The sequence below is a fragment of the Erpetoichthys calabaricus genome, chromosome 16 (assembly GCF_900747795.2).
Source record: "Erpetoichthys calabaricus chromosome 16, fErpCal1.3, whole genome shotgun sequence".
NCBI lineage: Eukaryota > Metazoa > Chordata > Cladistia > Polypteriformes > Polypteridae > Erpetoichthys > Erpetoichthys calabaricus.
This window is the reverse complement of record NC_041409.2, coordinates 19862-35980: the sequence shown is the minus strand read 5'-3', so window position 1 is coordinate 35980 and position 16119 is coordinate 19862. Positions and strand designations below refer to the sequence as shown.

General features: G+C 39.2%; 1 long non-coding RNA gene across 1 annotated transcript; it reads left to right on the top strand.

Moving 5' to 3' along the window:
• The first annotated feature begins 11398 nt into the window (after positions 1-11398).
• On the top strand, positions 11399-12670 carry LOC127526003 (uncharacterized). Its single transcript, XR_007933627.1, has 3 exons — positions 11399-11488; positions 11908-12067; positions 12597-12670. It is a non-coding gene; the product is annotated as an uncharacterized LOC127526003 (long non-coding RNA).
• Positions 12671-16119: the final 3449 nt, after the last annotated feature.

The window sequence follows — 16119 nt, the reverse complement described above, 5'->3', positions numbered from 1 at the left end:
TCTTTCCCACAGTACACCTTTACTGCAAGCTTCCTCGAAATTTACAATGAGACAATCCGGGACCTGCTTGTTGACAAAACGATTAAAAAGGAGCATAAAATCAATAGACCTACTTCTAACGCTGTACATGTTACTAACCTTGAATATTTAAATGTGGAGACCGTAGAAGAGGTAAATAAAACTGGAGGAAATTGTCAAACCGTATATAACCGTAATAAATATATACTAAAGTAGTTGTATTTTATGACTGAAATTCCTTTTATCTTAGGTGTTGTCTCTAATCAAAGTTGCAAAGCAGAATCGTGCTACAGCCTGTACCAGGATGAATGATGAGTCTTCACGCAGCCATAGTGTGTTCCAGCTGAAGATAGAAGGGCTCAGTAAGAAGGGAAACATCACCTGTAAGTAGCAAAGTGTATGTTGATAATTGCAGGCTGTGAACAAGTTTTAACAAAGTCAGTTTATGCCTTGACGTTAATATTGGAGTTTATTGGTGTATCCACCAAGGCGTACTGTAGCTCTCCAACCCTAGACATATCAATACCCAGCACACTTTTTTTTATATATATATATAAGATAAACAATATTTTCCTAGAAGCACCGTTTCTGAAACACCTTTTCAATGCCAGTTGCAAATACACAATTAATAAATTCTTCCTCCTTCCATCATCCAGTTGAGTGTTTTGCTGTCTTCTGAGACTGACTCAATGATGAGGCAGTGGGCTCTTTTAGGCTGGACCCAGGAGGGCTTCCGGTGCCACGTCATATACGGGGGGTGGGATGGGGACATTTCTGGGCCATAAGAAAAGCGGGAAGCTCTTCCACTTACAGCACCCTAACCCCCATTGGCCCATAAGGACCTAGACAGGACAGCACTTCTGGACTCCATATCCCAAGCACCCCTGCAGGTGTCCCGACTGGGTTGCCATGTGAGGACCACTGCCACTTGGTATACGGGGAATGGAACTGCTGTCTATTCCCGGCTATCGCATAGGCAACCATTAACTTATAACGGCCCAAGTACAAAATTATTTTATTGTCTGGCCTGCCAGTTCATCTAACTTTCTTCTCTGGCCTCCCATCTGGGTAATGAATCCTCTTCCTTTCCTGGTCAGAATTCCCGTTGTTCTATTACGCTTCTTGTTTAATACTTTTAGTTTTTGGGTGTGTTTGAGTTTATTGCAAAGCTCTGCCTAGAAGCAGTGTTGTGTTTTAACTTTTTGCAGATAATAATGAAATAAAATGTTTGACCAACAGATGAGCTCTGAATACTTTAATAGTTTTGAGGAATATCTAGTTAAGATCAAATACTGTTACTATCATGAGCCTCACTCACTTACACTCAGCCAGTTTGTGATTATTTGCTCTGATCAATTGACAGTATTTATAAAAGCACAAAACCAACACTACAACCTTTATTAGCTGCTGTCCAATCACAAGAGAGGGGCACCGAGCATGAATCACAAACGAGACATGCTACGATGGAATGGTACCTATCCATGCAGTTTTATTGCAGTTATGCTAAGTTTTTTATGTACGTCTGCCTATTTGTACATTTTACATTTAATTGAATATTTAATCTAAGTTTAACATTTCTTTCACTTACTGTAGTTAGATCAGTGTAATGTCAAATCATTTTCATACCTTACACAACCCTCTTGTAGTTTTGGTACACACTAGAATGTGACTGTCATGTTTACATCTACCTAAATGAACCAGAATTTGGTTGTGGGCTTTCGGATCACTCTAGAGATTGAGAGCAACTTCTCCAAAACAAACTAACCTTACAGTTTTTAGCAAGCCATTTATTCTAATGTATCTAGGCTTTGTATGAGAAGAGGCGACACCTTAGGATGGTTCCTTGCCGTGGCGAAACTTTCTAAGGCACTATCAATGTAATGCACTACAGTGTAGTGAACAGATGGGACTCTCCCCCAGTCCTTCCATCACAAGAAGTCCCAGCCGGGTAAGAGTGCTCATACACTGCATTACCATTCCAGGGTGGTGCCTTCTACTGTACAGGAGGAGGTAAAGCACCATGGGCTTGGAGCTTCAGAAATCAACCCTATAGGGGTCCGTGGTCACCACCAGGGAGCACATGAAGAACTACAGAATCCTTTATTGCAGCACTTCCAGGTACACCCAGAACTGCCAGAAGGAAATCATGGGACACCCGGAGCACTTCGAGGGGCTCTATAAAAGGAGCCAAAGTCAGGAGGAAGATGGACAAAACTTTGCCGAAGGAGGAGGAGTAGGACTGGAGGTGGAAGGAGAGACGGAAGAAAAGACAAAGAAAAAAAGTGCAGAGTGCTTTATTCTGTGCATTGGTAGGAAACAAAAGAAAAGCGTTTCCCACTGTAAAAATAAAAACAAGTGTTGTGCTGCATTTGTGTCTGGTGTCCGTCTGTGTTGAGTTTGGGGAGCTAGTGTGCCCTCTGGTGGCCACAACACACACACCACAAATAGACTAGACTAATAAAAGATTTATCAACTTCTATGAAATTTACCCTTAACCAGCAACCTCAGTTAATAATGCATTTTAAAAAGAGTTCTCTCCAATCTGATCAAAATTTACAATGAAACGTTTATTCTGAAAGCTCCAAACATATCAGCAGACACAAAGGAGGTTGTCCTTTGCTAGTGCAGTCGCAGACCAGTGAGCACATGTAGGTTTGTCTTTCAGCATAAGTACAGTCTTTGGTCCACGGCCAGTGTTTCAATTGTGTCTGCATGTAAATGCAGATTTATGTACATGGCAGGTATAAGTTGGTCTTAAGGCACTAAACACATTAAACCATGCTGCCCAGCAGCAAACAACAAAAAGTGTGTGAACCTCAGCTTCTTCACTAAATTATAATTTATGTTTCTGCGTCTGAATTGAGATTAATTTAACTCTAAAATTCCATCTGTGTGAGTCAATGCAAGGGTATGTTACAATGCACTGGCACCATATCCAGAGGCAGTTTCTGACTTGCACATGATAAATTTTTACTACCACAACCCTAGCATTGGATAAGGCAGGTTTGAATATTACAAGTTCAATCAAATCACACATTCAAACCTGACAATTCTCTTTGTCCTAAACATTTTATTATATCCTCCAAAAACCATCCACTCCAAAACAAGAAGTTCTCTTAGCATTAAAACATTCTCCATACCTTTGAGCATTTCTGGAATGTAACATAACTCCACGATTCTTTCATTTAGAGCATTTCAAATAAAAACCATTTTGCACATTTTGCTCCAGTATCTGATCGTGTAGCTTCCTTTGGTCCATTTCACCTTCATACAGTGTTTCTGAAACTTCAGATAACTTTGCTTTTAGACCATCTATCTCCTGGTTAGAAGCAAAACAGCAGTTGGCTAAAGAACAACTTAAAATGGCTAAGATGCAACTATGGGGAAGGGAAAAAAGGAATAAGACTAATGAATCATTTAGAGGATAAATTAACTGTTCTTTACAAGAATTAATAATACAATAATTTATTAAAACACAGACGGAGCTAAAAGTAGCCTGTAAATGCATCGTCTTCATCAATTTCAAATCTGCCTTCGATTGCATCGATTGGACCAGTTTGTGGAGAGCCCTAGAGATCGAACACGTGCCACTGAAAATCATTCATCTTCTTCAAGCATTGTACGACGGCTCAACCAGCAGTGTCCGTATCCGGAAAAACCTAATTGTTTCAGGGATTTAAATATTTGACTATCCACGTGCTGTGAAAACAACACAGGCAATTATCGAGTACATTGCATTGAGTGACCAGCCACTCTCAGAGGTAGAAAATGTGGGATTCCTGCGTCTCCTCCATGTTCTGGAGCCCAGATATGATGTCCCAAGCCGCCGCTACATGACTGACACGGAGCTGCCTAAACTACACGACTCCGTGAAAAAACATATCCACAGCCTACTGCAAGCCTCCTCTGCGTTTAGTTTCACCACGGATATTTGGACAAGCAGTGTTAGCCCCGTGTCGCTAATTAGCCTAACCTCCCAGTGGATAGACGAGAGTTTCTTGTTTTTTTTGTTAAATTATATGACTAAAGCTGTTACCTGTAAATTTAAATCATGTTTTTATTAAGTACTCGGTATCGGCGAGTACTGAAATGCAAGTACTCGTACTCGTTTTGTAGCGCCTCCCTCTTACTATGGATAAGGAGCCCGCCACACACAAAAAACTCCTATTCTTAGGAAAAGTAATTATATTATTTAAGGAACTCGACAGAACCTGAGCGCCTATTTGAAGTCCCCAGAAGGAGTTGTTTTTTAAGAATTTATACCAAAAAAAATAATCACCTCCAACAAGTATTTTAAAAAACAAAAGAATATTTATAAATCAAATAAATCCTAATTAATAAGTCCCCCTTTTACCCTTCCATAAATATACAAAAAGAAATCCAGAAAGAAAGCAAGAACACACAGAAGAAAAACCCAGGAAGAGAAACAAATATAACCTACTTATCAATACCCCCAACTAATTCACAGAACATAACCGACTAAATACACATATATACACATATATACAAATATGAATCAGACACCCGCTCACCCAATCCACCCGTGATCCCCAGTCCCTTTTATATTACAGTCTTGTTGATAAAGTCTTAATCCACCCGGCCTGGGAAGTCTGTGACAAATCCAGCAATCCAGTCAGTTAAACTTCGCTGACTCGTACACTGTATTAAAAGGTAATTAGAAGTAATCTCACCGGTCTGGCGAACGATTCCTTGACACAAGCTGAATCCGTAGCACCCAGTTGTTTCGCCGTTAGCGTCCTTTAATGGCCGCCGCCCGCAGCACAAATGTAAAGTGAAGCCGTGAACTCCAAGATTATTACCGATTAGCCAGAGTTCTTTTTCGTTGAGTCCAATCGGTATTACAATGGAGCCTAACAAGCTTTTACCATTCACTCCTTTACCAAGTCACTTTCCCAGGTCCTTCCTTAAATCGACTTTAACGCACCTCTCCTCTTCCTTTAAACTCTCTCGACCTCCTTCCCTTTTTCTTCTCTTTCTCCTTTCTAATACGTGCCTCCTACCCAGAAGACAAGCAAAAGAGTGGGGTTAAGACTGTTGACAACACACGTCGTCTCTTTATGTTGGCTGCCTTTGGGGCTCTAGTCATGGCTGGCAATTGCACCCATCCTTCAGGACAGCAATTGTACCTATGGACAAAATGGATATTAAATTCCCAGAATGCCCGTAGAAACACGGAGGTGAACTACTGTTAGTGTAGTGGCCTGCCTCAGGAAGATCTACGCTTAACTTACTCGAGTTTCTATAGCTAATAAAAATACGGAACAAACACACAAGATAATTGGAAACAACTATGAGAGACCGAGGTGTTGGTGTGCCAGCGTCTGAACGCCATGCCCCAGTCACTGGCACCATCAATAAAGCTTTACAAGACTGAGAAACGAGAGGAGGCCATTCAGTCCACATGGCAAATCGCTTGGTTACCAACAGCTAAAATGTCCCCCCTCCAATATCTCAATCAGGTACGGAGGGCCAAATTGATGTTAGACGTGTCTTAGTGTAGAACACCACAGCTCAATTCTACACAACTTCTTTCTTTCTACTTATTATGTTTTTTTGACTGAAATTTTCACAGAAAAGAAAATGCAAATGTTTCATTTGGCTGTAAAAAGTTTGCCACTGCTTCTGGACTTGAGATTTTAATGTAACCATCTGGTATGCTGCGATGCACTTACACGGGCCATTTTAATTACATTTCTCCCACATGGCTCTTGTGAGATACTGAGACTTGTTTTAGGGGATTGTGTATGGGCCACAGGCAAATGATAATTTAAAGATTGTCGAGGAGAATTGTTTTTGACCATATTAGCAATTATTTTAGTGCGCCTCAGGCTGAGCACACTCAACTTCCAAAAGCGTCACACCTGCACATCCCCTTGCTTCTTTCTCTTTCAAATCTTACGTTCGTACGCAGATTCTATAATTTTGTCAATCTTGGCGTCTCGACTGAATTTTTTTGATAATGTTACTTAGGGTGAACTGCTCGCCATCTTTACTGTCATGGTTATTAAACCAGCGTAATTTATTTTTATATAGTGCTCTTCACATCATATTCAGGCAGAGTGCGGTATAAATTTTCTTGATGGAAAATGACAGAAGTAATAATGGAAGTGGCGATTAAGACAGAATAGTAATGTGCAAAATATGCTAAAAGCTCAAATATGCCAGAGACAAGATCCGGCAGACTCCAGGCTGATGAAAATGTGGACAAAGGAGGGAAAAAAAAAGTAAAAACCACTTTGCAGACCACCTCACCATCCTTCAGATGGGACATAAAATGGAGGTCCCGACTCGGTGCTCATAAAAGATCGTAAAGAGTAGGGAGAACCAAGAGGTGATGTGGTGGCTCCGAGGCGAAGGATCTGTGCTGCTACCTGGAAGGTTGCCGGTTCAAATCCTGTTACCACCAGAAGGGACCCTCAAGCAAGGTCTTAACCTGAAAATTTCTCCAGGGTTGCTGTGCAATGACCCCCAAAAGTCATGCAAAAAGACAAATTTCCCATCAGGGATTAATTAAGTGTCAAAATACAACCTTAGGAAAGGCCCTACAAAAATAAAACGTTCGGACTCCAGCTCTGCTTTGGGGTCCCAGGAGGAGCAGCTGTCCCCTCAGCACTGCATATTTAGTTCAGGCATTCACATTATTTGCACTCTTGGACACAAGCCGGTGGTAAAGTGTACAATAAAAAGAAATAAATTAAGGTGATGCAACTGTATTACATCAAGGGGTCTAGCAAATGGAGAAGTGGGACTGACTCGGTAAGAGGAAACCCTGAGAATGACAGCCTCAAATGTGTAATGAATGAGAGCTGGCAGACCTTTTGGCATCTTCTTCTAACCACGAAGGAGTATCTTTATAATTGGTTTGATTTTTAATCTGTAACATTTACAACGCATATCTGCTCCCCAAATGTATTCCGATAAAAACAGTCATAAACATGTGGGGTCAAGGTGGTCCCGATCATACCAAACATATGCTTTTCTTATTTTATTTTATTTATTTTTTTTATTAGGCTATAATTTAGCAAAGTCGAGATAATATTTTGGATGTTATGTGCCTGCCTCTGTACTGTTAGTGAGAAACGGGCTTTATTAAAGTCATAAAGATTGAATCTGGACAAATGTAAATTTGGGAATTAAATGTTCCCTATAACTTCACACCTACATGCAATTTCAGATTTTTCCTTTCTTTAATTTCAACATAAATCAAAAAGACATGCATGAAAAAGGGAGATGATGATTCAGTGCTGATGTAAGCCATAAGAAGAGAAAAACCATTACAACGGGTGAGAAACAATGACAGTCGAGATAAACAGGAACTCCTTACACTGCGTGGGCTTTGAAGAAGGTGGTCTACCAAAACAAAAAAGACCCTGAAATTTTGAAGGCCAACTTCAAACTAGCTTAAAGTCAAATTTTGTTGAGGTACTGCAGGTTCCTCCACTTCCCAAAGTAGTGCAATGTAAAAAAATCAATCAATCAGAAGCTCCTTACAGCAAACACCTTTTAATCACTGGCTGGCTGGTCCGAAAGAAAATAAATAAAAACTAATCAAAGTGGTAGTCGTTAGATCCTTAGTTGACACTTCTGTTAAGTTCATGTCCAGAATGAACACAGACCTCCAGCATTATGGGATCTTACATACTAGGGGGCTTCGCTCGCCAACCCCTGGTCTTGGGTAACCCAAAATAGATTTGAAAGAGATTGTCGGCGCCTGCGCCTTTCGTACTCTTTGTGGACCTGTGGGGCCTCTGTAGCCTCTTCCGTTTGACCCTGAGGTGCAGCGCAGAATCCTCTTTTTTGTGTGGCCGTGTCATTAGTCGTTAGCTATGGGCACGTTGTTGCTTCATTTCTCATTCACGTTAGTTGAGCTCTTTCGTTTTTGGGCCGTGACTCCTTCGTTCGCGGTGGATAAGACTTTGCTTGCGGTTTATGAGACGCGCGCTGTAGGCGCCTGCGCACTGTGTCTCATGGTCCCATCGCCGTGTACCTGCGTCCATATCCGGTTTATTCTCGGTTAGTAATATGGATTAGATGTGGCAGAAGAGGCGGGGCTTCCGAGTTGGAGGTGGAAGTGATGTCATTCATCCTGCAAAATGTTCTCATTTCTGAGAGAACTGGAGGAGAAGGCATTACTGACACCACCATCTCATGTATCAGAGTGCTGCTGGACTCTGAAGAGCACTGAAGACCCCTTTTTAAACCCTACACACACACACACACACACACAATCTGACAGCAAGTATCATGGCCTGAAATGAACAAAGGCCATTCCGTGGGTGGAGAAAAACAGGCCGACTGACTGGGAGATAGATTCCTTCTAGATTTCAGACTGTGGGCCCATCCTTATGTCAGAATTCTGTTTAGAACCGATTTACTGCCTCGGAGCTTCCTATTCCCTGGTTTATCAGTTTCAACTTTCCCAAAATTTAAGCCAGCATCCCACTAGCCTTAATCTTAAGAAAAATACACCAAGTAGTGGGCAGTTGCTGCCTGTGGCCATTACCTTCATTTTGTACGATTCTGTCATAGTGTTTTAACAATTCTTTGAATTGCTACAACAAAAATCATCCGGTTTGGTTTTCTAATAACTCGAGACCCTCACACATTCAACTCTAGCTGAGAGATTTAGCAGCTAGTGATCAGTCAACTTGTGCTCAAACAGTGAAGAAATATACCTGGAAAGGAGGGAAGACAGCAGCAAGAGTGTGCAAGCAAGTGAGTAGCCGGTCAAACATTGTAGCCAGCAGAGATGTCCATTTGTTGTTTTGTATTCAGTTTCGTGCAGTTGTCAGTGTACTCCATGTTAATTTCATGCCAAAAAAAATTGGACAACTTCAAGATTTTCTCCAACACTAAAAGAGATTTAAAAATAGTAATGAAGATGGGCGTGACCTTCCTGCAACAGAGACAGAGTCACCCTTAGAAATAACAAGGGTCAGCAATTTGGCATCACGTTCGACCAGAAGTTGTGTTGAGGAAGTGTGACCAGGACGTCTATTAGAAAAGTTACTGGACTACACCTTTCTGACAAAAAAAAAAAAATCAATGCAAGTTCCTCATTTAAGTATGAAGTGTAATTCCAAAGAATATCCTGGCCATGCTCTCCACTTTGAGAGAAGTTCTGTCTGGCCTTCTACCTTACGTCAACTCAACAAGAACAATCCATAAACGAGTCTTCACAACAACCGTAATTTTAATTTGTACGGAAAGAGAGACACAGATTAGCTCAGATTGCTGCGCCGCTTGTATTGACTACCGGGGATCTGTTTGCTGTGAGGTGCGACTATTAGAAATTTAAGGGAGAAAGAAAAAAAAAAAAAAAAAAAAATGCTGCTTACAAAATATACTACACAAGTTGAAATAACCAAGATAAATTTGAAATAGCAAATTATTCCAGAATGGTTCTTGGTTTAAGGATAGCCGATGTGCAAAAGAAAGGCTTAGGGCAGGATGGACTTTTATTATTATACCAGTAACTGTGCACTGCTGTAACGATCACATGCAGTGAATACACATGACTTGTAGTTTTCATCCTCTTTCTTTCTCTGTCCGTTTATCATTTGTTTGCTCAGAGGTTGATGCGCTTGCTGCTTCCTGAGCAGCTCTTTTCTCCACCATAGTGGCCTGCTTCTTCTCTTTTTCCGTTAGCGTCTTTTCACGTTAAAACTGATTAAGTCAGTTTGTGTTGCAATTACTTAGTATGTTTTCCTGAATTTTTCACTTAAGCTGGCACTTCAATCTGCCTCAAGAATGATTGAAGAGGTAGGGGAAGCAATGGCAAAGGTGGTAGGGAGTGAGAACGGCACCCCTACACATGCGCCGCTACCCTGCTGGCAAGAGTTGATTCTACAATAAAATAAAAATAGGAATAACCTTGGAGGTCAATCATCCCGAAAGCGGATAGTAGACGTCACAGTTTGTACCAAATTTCAGGTCAATAGGTCAAACGGTCTGCGAGCTACAGGCGATTTGCAATCCTGGAAAGACAAACTGACAGCCACAGTAGCTTATTATATGTAAAGATTCCTTGCTTAACATATTTACAATAGATTTGGCCCTAAACAAAAATCTGAAAAAAAAATACTTTGACATTAATTTTAGTAACATCCCTTATGGTGGACAGGTTGGGACCTCTAATCAAGTTATGGCCATCATTTGGCTATAGTTACCAGAGGTTTATTTATGCCACATTTGGCCACCAGTTTATGGCAGTGGCATTTGTTCTTCTGCCTCCCTTGCCCTGTCTGTGTAGGTTTTGTATTGCAGCTCATTCAGATTTTGATAAACACATGACATTGAGTTCTCTATAGTGAGGATTAAAAAAATAAGGTTGACTTTTGCTCTTTTACGTCAGGTAAAATGCCCAGTAGAAGTGGGAGGTCTTTTGGACCCCCTTGAACCCCTACAGATTTTTTTTTTTTTTTTTTTTTTTTTTTTTTTAAACCTTCAGCATCTTAACCTAAATTTTTTTTTCTGCCCTCCCTGTCCATTTGACCATAGGATCAGACTGATCTTCAAATTACGTTTCTACTACTTGTATATCAGTGTTATGTAAGCACTTATTGATTCTTTCTATATTCATTTTTTATGTATTACATATTTATACAACTAACTTTTCTAACTCCTTTTATGTTGTATAAAGCACTTTGAGTTACAATCCTTGCATGAAAGTGCTATAGAAATAAGAAGTGTTGTATTTGTGTGATTTTTTTTTTGATGCCCATTGTTCCCTTCTCAAGATTTAAAAAAAAAAAAAGGGGGTCTTCTTGGAGAATCAAAGCTGGGGGGCTGCCCATTAAACAGGGCCTGTTAAAGCCCACAGAGACATTCTTTGTATTTTTGAACTATACAAAAAATTAACTGTTGTGGATATTCTTTAAGTATTCAGAGTTAAAGAAACAAAAAAAAGTTTGTTTGAGAAAATACACTAAAAACAAATATAAATGGTTTATTTTATGGTCACATATTTTTTAATACATCACAGAAAGCCAGACCAAACTTCATTAACCAAAAGTTTAGCATTTATTTCATCAAAATTGAGGACCATAAACAAAAATCAAACCCTGAGAACAAAACAAAGATTCTGCTAAGCAAACCTAAATTTTTAGCATGCACACCAACAAGAAAAGCTTCTCCTTCACTCTCAAATACCAGGAAGTGCAGGGAGCTGCCCTTTATACCCTTGACTCCCTGATGACACGCGCAGCATGACCCCTGACATCACCCATAGCAACACCATAGCAACCACTGCAACAAGACTGCACAAAATGGGAGAAGGGTCCGGCTGCAGGTCGCAGACTTGGCCTTCCACGCCCCCGGCCTTGCACAGTCCGCCCCACAACTGCCTATAGTCCGTAGAAAGAAGAGCTGCTGTACAGTTTTTCCAATTCGAAAAAGAAAAGGAGCTGAAAACGTTTTCTGACACGGAACAATGGCACAACAGAACCAGGTATGGACTCACAGAATAAAAAGCTCAGTATATTTAAAGAAACTTTACATCCATTAAACAAAACTAATGAGATGTACGATTATATACAGTATAGTGAATCCAAGTGTTCTCTGTTTATCGTCATTACTGACATATCCTATTTTTAAGCATATCGTTTTAATTATTTTTTACCTCTTGTATTGTTTCTTTTTAATATTTGCCGTATTATTTCATCTATATTAACTTTTTCACTTATTTATGAGATGCTATGTAGAGAATCTGCAATGTTAGTGTACAATATGAAAGGTATTTATGTTTATCGTCATCATTAACGTATGTTAAATATCTTATCTTAACTTAGTTAAGTTAGCTATTTATAAAAGCATGTTAGCGCTTTCTGCCAAATTAGTATTACATATTATTTGTCTTGATTTCCACAGTCACATTTCACCATAAAGGCAGAGAATATAAAAACAACTTTGATAACATTGATTAAATATCCAAATGAATCCAAGTGCCCTCTTTGTAAAAAGCACAGAGACTACAGCATCCTGCTACGTCACCTTCAGAGTCATGAAGGCCACATTGTCAAGTATGCAGGTAGTATATATACAGGGTATGCTAAGAGTGTGTGCTTGCAAACAATACTGACGTTTAGATTTCTGAACTGGAACTTTTTTTAAATACAGGTTAAAAAGCTGAGCATTTTCCGTTGTTTGGCAGGTTTTACTATTTACAGATGTAACACAGGGTGTGTCCCAAGTGGCCAATTCCATTGTTGTTTTTGTTTAAAAGTCATTGTCAACAGTTTATTGTATGTCAGTATTTAATATTTTTCTTTGATTAAATTTTTTTTACCCCTTGTATTAGGGCCTCCCTAGTGTGTGCTTGGTGTGTTGGTGTGTGCTTGGTGTGTGTGCGCCCTGCGGTGGGCTGGGATTGGCTCCAGCAGACCCCCGTGACCCTGTAGTTAGGATATATAGCGGGTTGGATGAAGGATGGATGGATGTATTAGGGCCTTCCAAGCCAAATGAATAGCCATGGCTGTGGAATTTCCATGTTGATGGTATGACCATTTCATATTGTAACTTATCATTTTTTGTATGTCTGTATTTAATGTTGTGTCCAGGTTTCCAAAGGACCATTTTGTGGTGTCTCTGTATTTCATCCTCGAGGCCCCCTTCAATTTTAATGAGTTGTGTCTCATTTAGTCCTCTCTTCTTTCATTGTAGTATTTGTAGAGGGAGGATTATATCTGGTTGCTGGTTCCGATTTTTGTCACCTTCTACAATTTGTGTTGGATATTTGTGTTATGTTTAACTTATATTATATTTGGTTTTTTTTTTTTTTTTAATTTCAACATACTGTCCATAGTGGTTTTGAAGTTCCAGAAATGCCCACCTTTCAAAATCCAGATCATTTAAAATGTATGTTTATAATGGTTTGCATAAATATTTTTGTAACATTAAACTCCTTTTAACAACGTGACTCTGCTCAGTCCTCTTTAGAATGACATGCTAGCTTTGTGGAAGAGCTGGTGTAGAATGTTACTTGAGAACTCCAGCACCAAGGGGTAAATGAAATTTAAATTTCCTTTAATAACTCTAATTTAGTTCTGCAGCAATATGGCAAATATACTTAGCCATATTGTAAATCAAAGACAAATAGTCACAATGCTTACCATTATAAACTTAGTGCTTCTTTTTGAAATCACTGAAGTAACTGCTCACATCAGACTGAGCGAGCAAACGCCCTTCTAAATGAAGGCCAAGAACCAAACAAAAAATTAGAAGGTACAGAAACAATGGACAGCCAGGACAGGGTCGTTTTTTTGTGCTTATTCTTTTGGTTCTTTTTTAACATTTCCTTAGGTAAATATTATTTTCTATGTATTGAGCCATTAATGAGAAGACACAGTAAAGACTTGGCACTACATCTGAAATGAACAAATGTCTTGCTATTCTGTTCCATAGCACTGCATTCTGCAGATTTCAGATTTTTTTCTCTTTCAGAAGAAACGTCAGCCTCTCTTCTCCAACATCCAGCACAGGACACTGATGAGCAGGTACAGACACATCATTTTATAAACTTCCATAAGAAAGATAAATTACATTTTGTTGATACTGGCTTACAATGCCTGTGGTGTAGTGAATAAACTGTATAAAAAGACTTAATGCTTGTCTCAGATGCTGACTGTTAATCGTTAAGCAGTAGGAGTCAAAGCCCAAAAGACTAAAAGCCTGTTTTATATCTTCTGACAAACTGTAGTACTAGTACAACTCTTAAAGGCCTTAAAACATTTGAAATGCATTGTGTGCTGTGTTACTAATAGTGTATTGTAAGAAACATTGAAGACTTGTAGAATCTGTGATCAAAAGCAGCAATGTTAATAATGTATAATAAATTAAATTTGCTGTACATTTTTTTTACTTTCCTTACATTCCTTGTAAATGTGGAGGAAAAGGCTATGAGCTTTATGATGACCATTTAAAGAATTTTCTTTCTTTCTTTTTTAATATAATGTATTACAGCAGCATGGAATCCTTCAGCATTTCACCGAGGCACAGAAGTGGTGTGCTGAGAACATTTCTGTGTTCAGAGGGCGAATCTCACTCCCTGCATTACTGTCAATGGACAAAGACGACACTGAGGAGGCCCTTCAGAAATTTGATTTGCTATCTGAATTTCCAGAAGAAGAGGAGAGAGAATATGTCTTTAGACATATTTTTTTCACATATGGAAGACATGCATCTGTTTGTAGATTAACGTGAGAGGAAAAAGGAAAATGACGGAGTTTTGTGAGAAAATGTAACAAACATACATGTCCCTCATTGTTCAGTTACAACCTACAATTCTTGTTCTATATTTTATATATTCTTTAACTTTTTTGTAATAAATGTTTCAAACCAACTTCATCTTTACAGTCCATTGTCTTAGTGTTATGTATTAAAATAATGTTTTATAAAGCAGGGCAAGGCAATATTTATTTATAAACCACATTTACAACAGCAGCCAGAACTGAACCAAAGTGCTGTACAAGAAAGGGTAAAAGGAGCAGTTCAAATATACCGTATGTACACATCACAAAACTGCAAGAATAACCAGCCATTACATAAAAGATAAACTTAAAATACCCATATATACAGTACATATTTATAATCCTGAATGTACGTGAGCCAACATATACAAACAATGTCAACCTCTTGCAGGGTCAAATGGCAGCAAGAAGAAATAAGACTTTAATGATGACTTAAAAATGGCCTGTGATGGAGCAGACCTAATATAATAAGGAGAGCCATTCCAGAGAAAAGGAGCAGCCACCACAAACACCCGATTCTTCCTTTGCTTCAGCCTCGACCTCGGCACAACTAAGAGCATCGGGCTAGTAGACCACAGGGATCTTGTTGGCACATACAAGTGAAGAGGTTCCAAGAGGCAAGATGGGAGAATCCACTCAAACATTTGAAAACAAGAAATAGAATTTTAAAATCAATTCTGAAATGGACCCGAAGCCAGTGAAGTGAGATCAGTATTGGTGAAATATGGCCACACTTACGAGAGCCTTCAATAAGCGAACAGCAACGTTGTGGCAAAGTTGTAGGCGTCATAACAGGGCTTGACCAATACCTACATACAAAGAACTGCAATAGTCCAAATGAGATGCTGTAAAAGCTTGGATGGCCTTTTCAAGATCACAGAAAGAAAGAAAAGCCTTTACCTTAAAGTCTCAGCTGGAAAAAGCTTCATTTAACTTCACAATTTATCTGTTTGTCGAGTTTGAATGAGCTGTCACAGATCACACTTGGGCTAACTGAAGCTTTATGATACGTATATGGAAAGGGGTCCAAGAGCAATATCAGAGAAACTCAAACTTTCTTAACTCTTGGACACCATGATCACAGTTTTATTATCATTTAGTTTAAGAAGATGCATTGCCATTCAGGTTTTAATATCATTCAAGCACACATGGAGGGTCTGTATTTTCTTGCTTTGATTTTAGTGGCAAATATATTTAAGTGTCATCAGTATAGAGAAGCCATACTTGTTAACAGTGGAGCCTAAAGGTAACATGCCTATCAAAAAGATAGCTGGTCCAAGGATGGAATCCCACAAGTAAGAGGAGCTACAGAGGATGAGAACTCACCCAAATGAATAGAAATATTCCTATTCCTTAGATAAGATTTAAACCATTTCAGGGCATTACCTTGGATGACTACATACTGTTCAAGGCAGGATAGAAGAATCATAAGATCTACAGCATCAAAAGCTGAAGTAAGATCTAGCAGTACAAGAATGGCAGAATCTCCAGGATTAGTAATTGGGAAGAGGTCGCTGTTAACCTTTAACAAGGATGTTTCAGTGCTGCAAGAACATCTGTATCTGGATTGGAATTTTTCCAGAATACTATTTTCATCTAGAAATGTTTGAGTTAGGACAAGTTTTTCAAAGACTTTAGATAAAAAAGGCAGTTTAGAAATTGGCCTGAAATTTGACACATTAGAGGGTCCTTATTTTGTTTTTTATAATACGTTTCTGCACCACAGCGTGTTTCAAGGCAGAAGGAACACAACCAGAAATCAAGCTAGCATTTATTAAGGTAACAATACTTGGTCTGACAGAATCAAAAAACCCATTAACTAATCAAAAGGGGA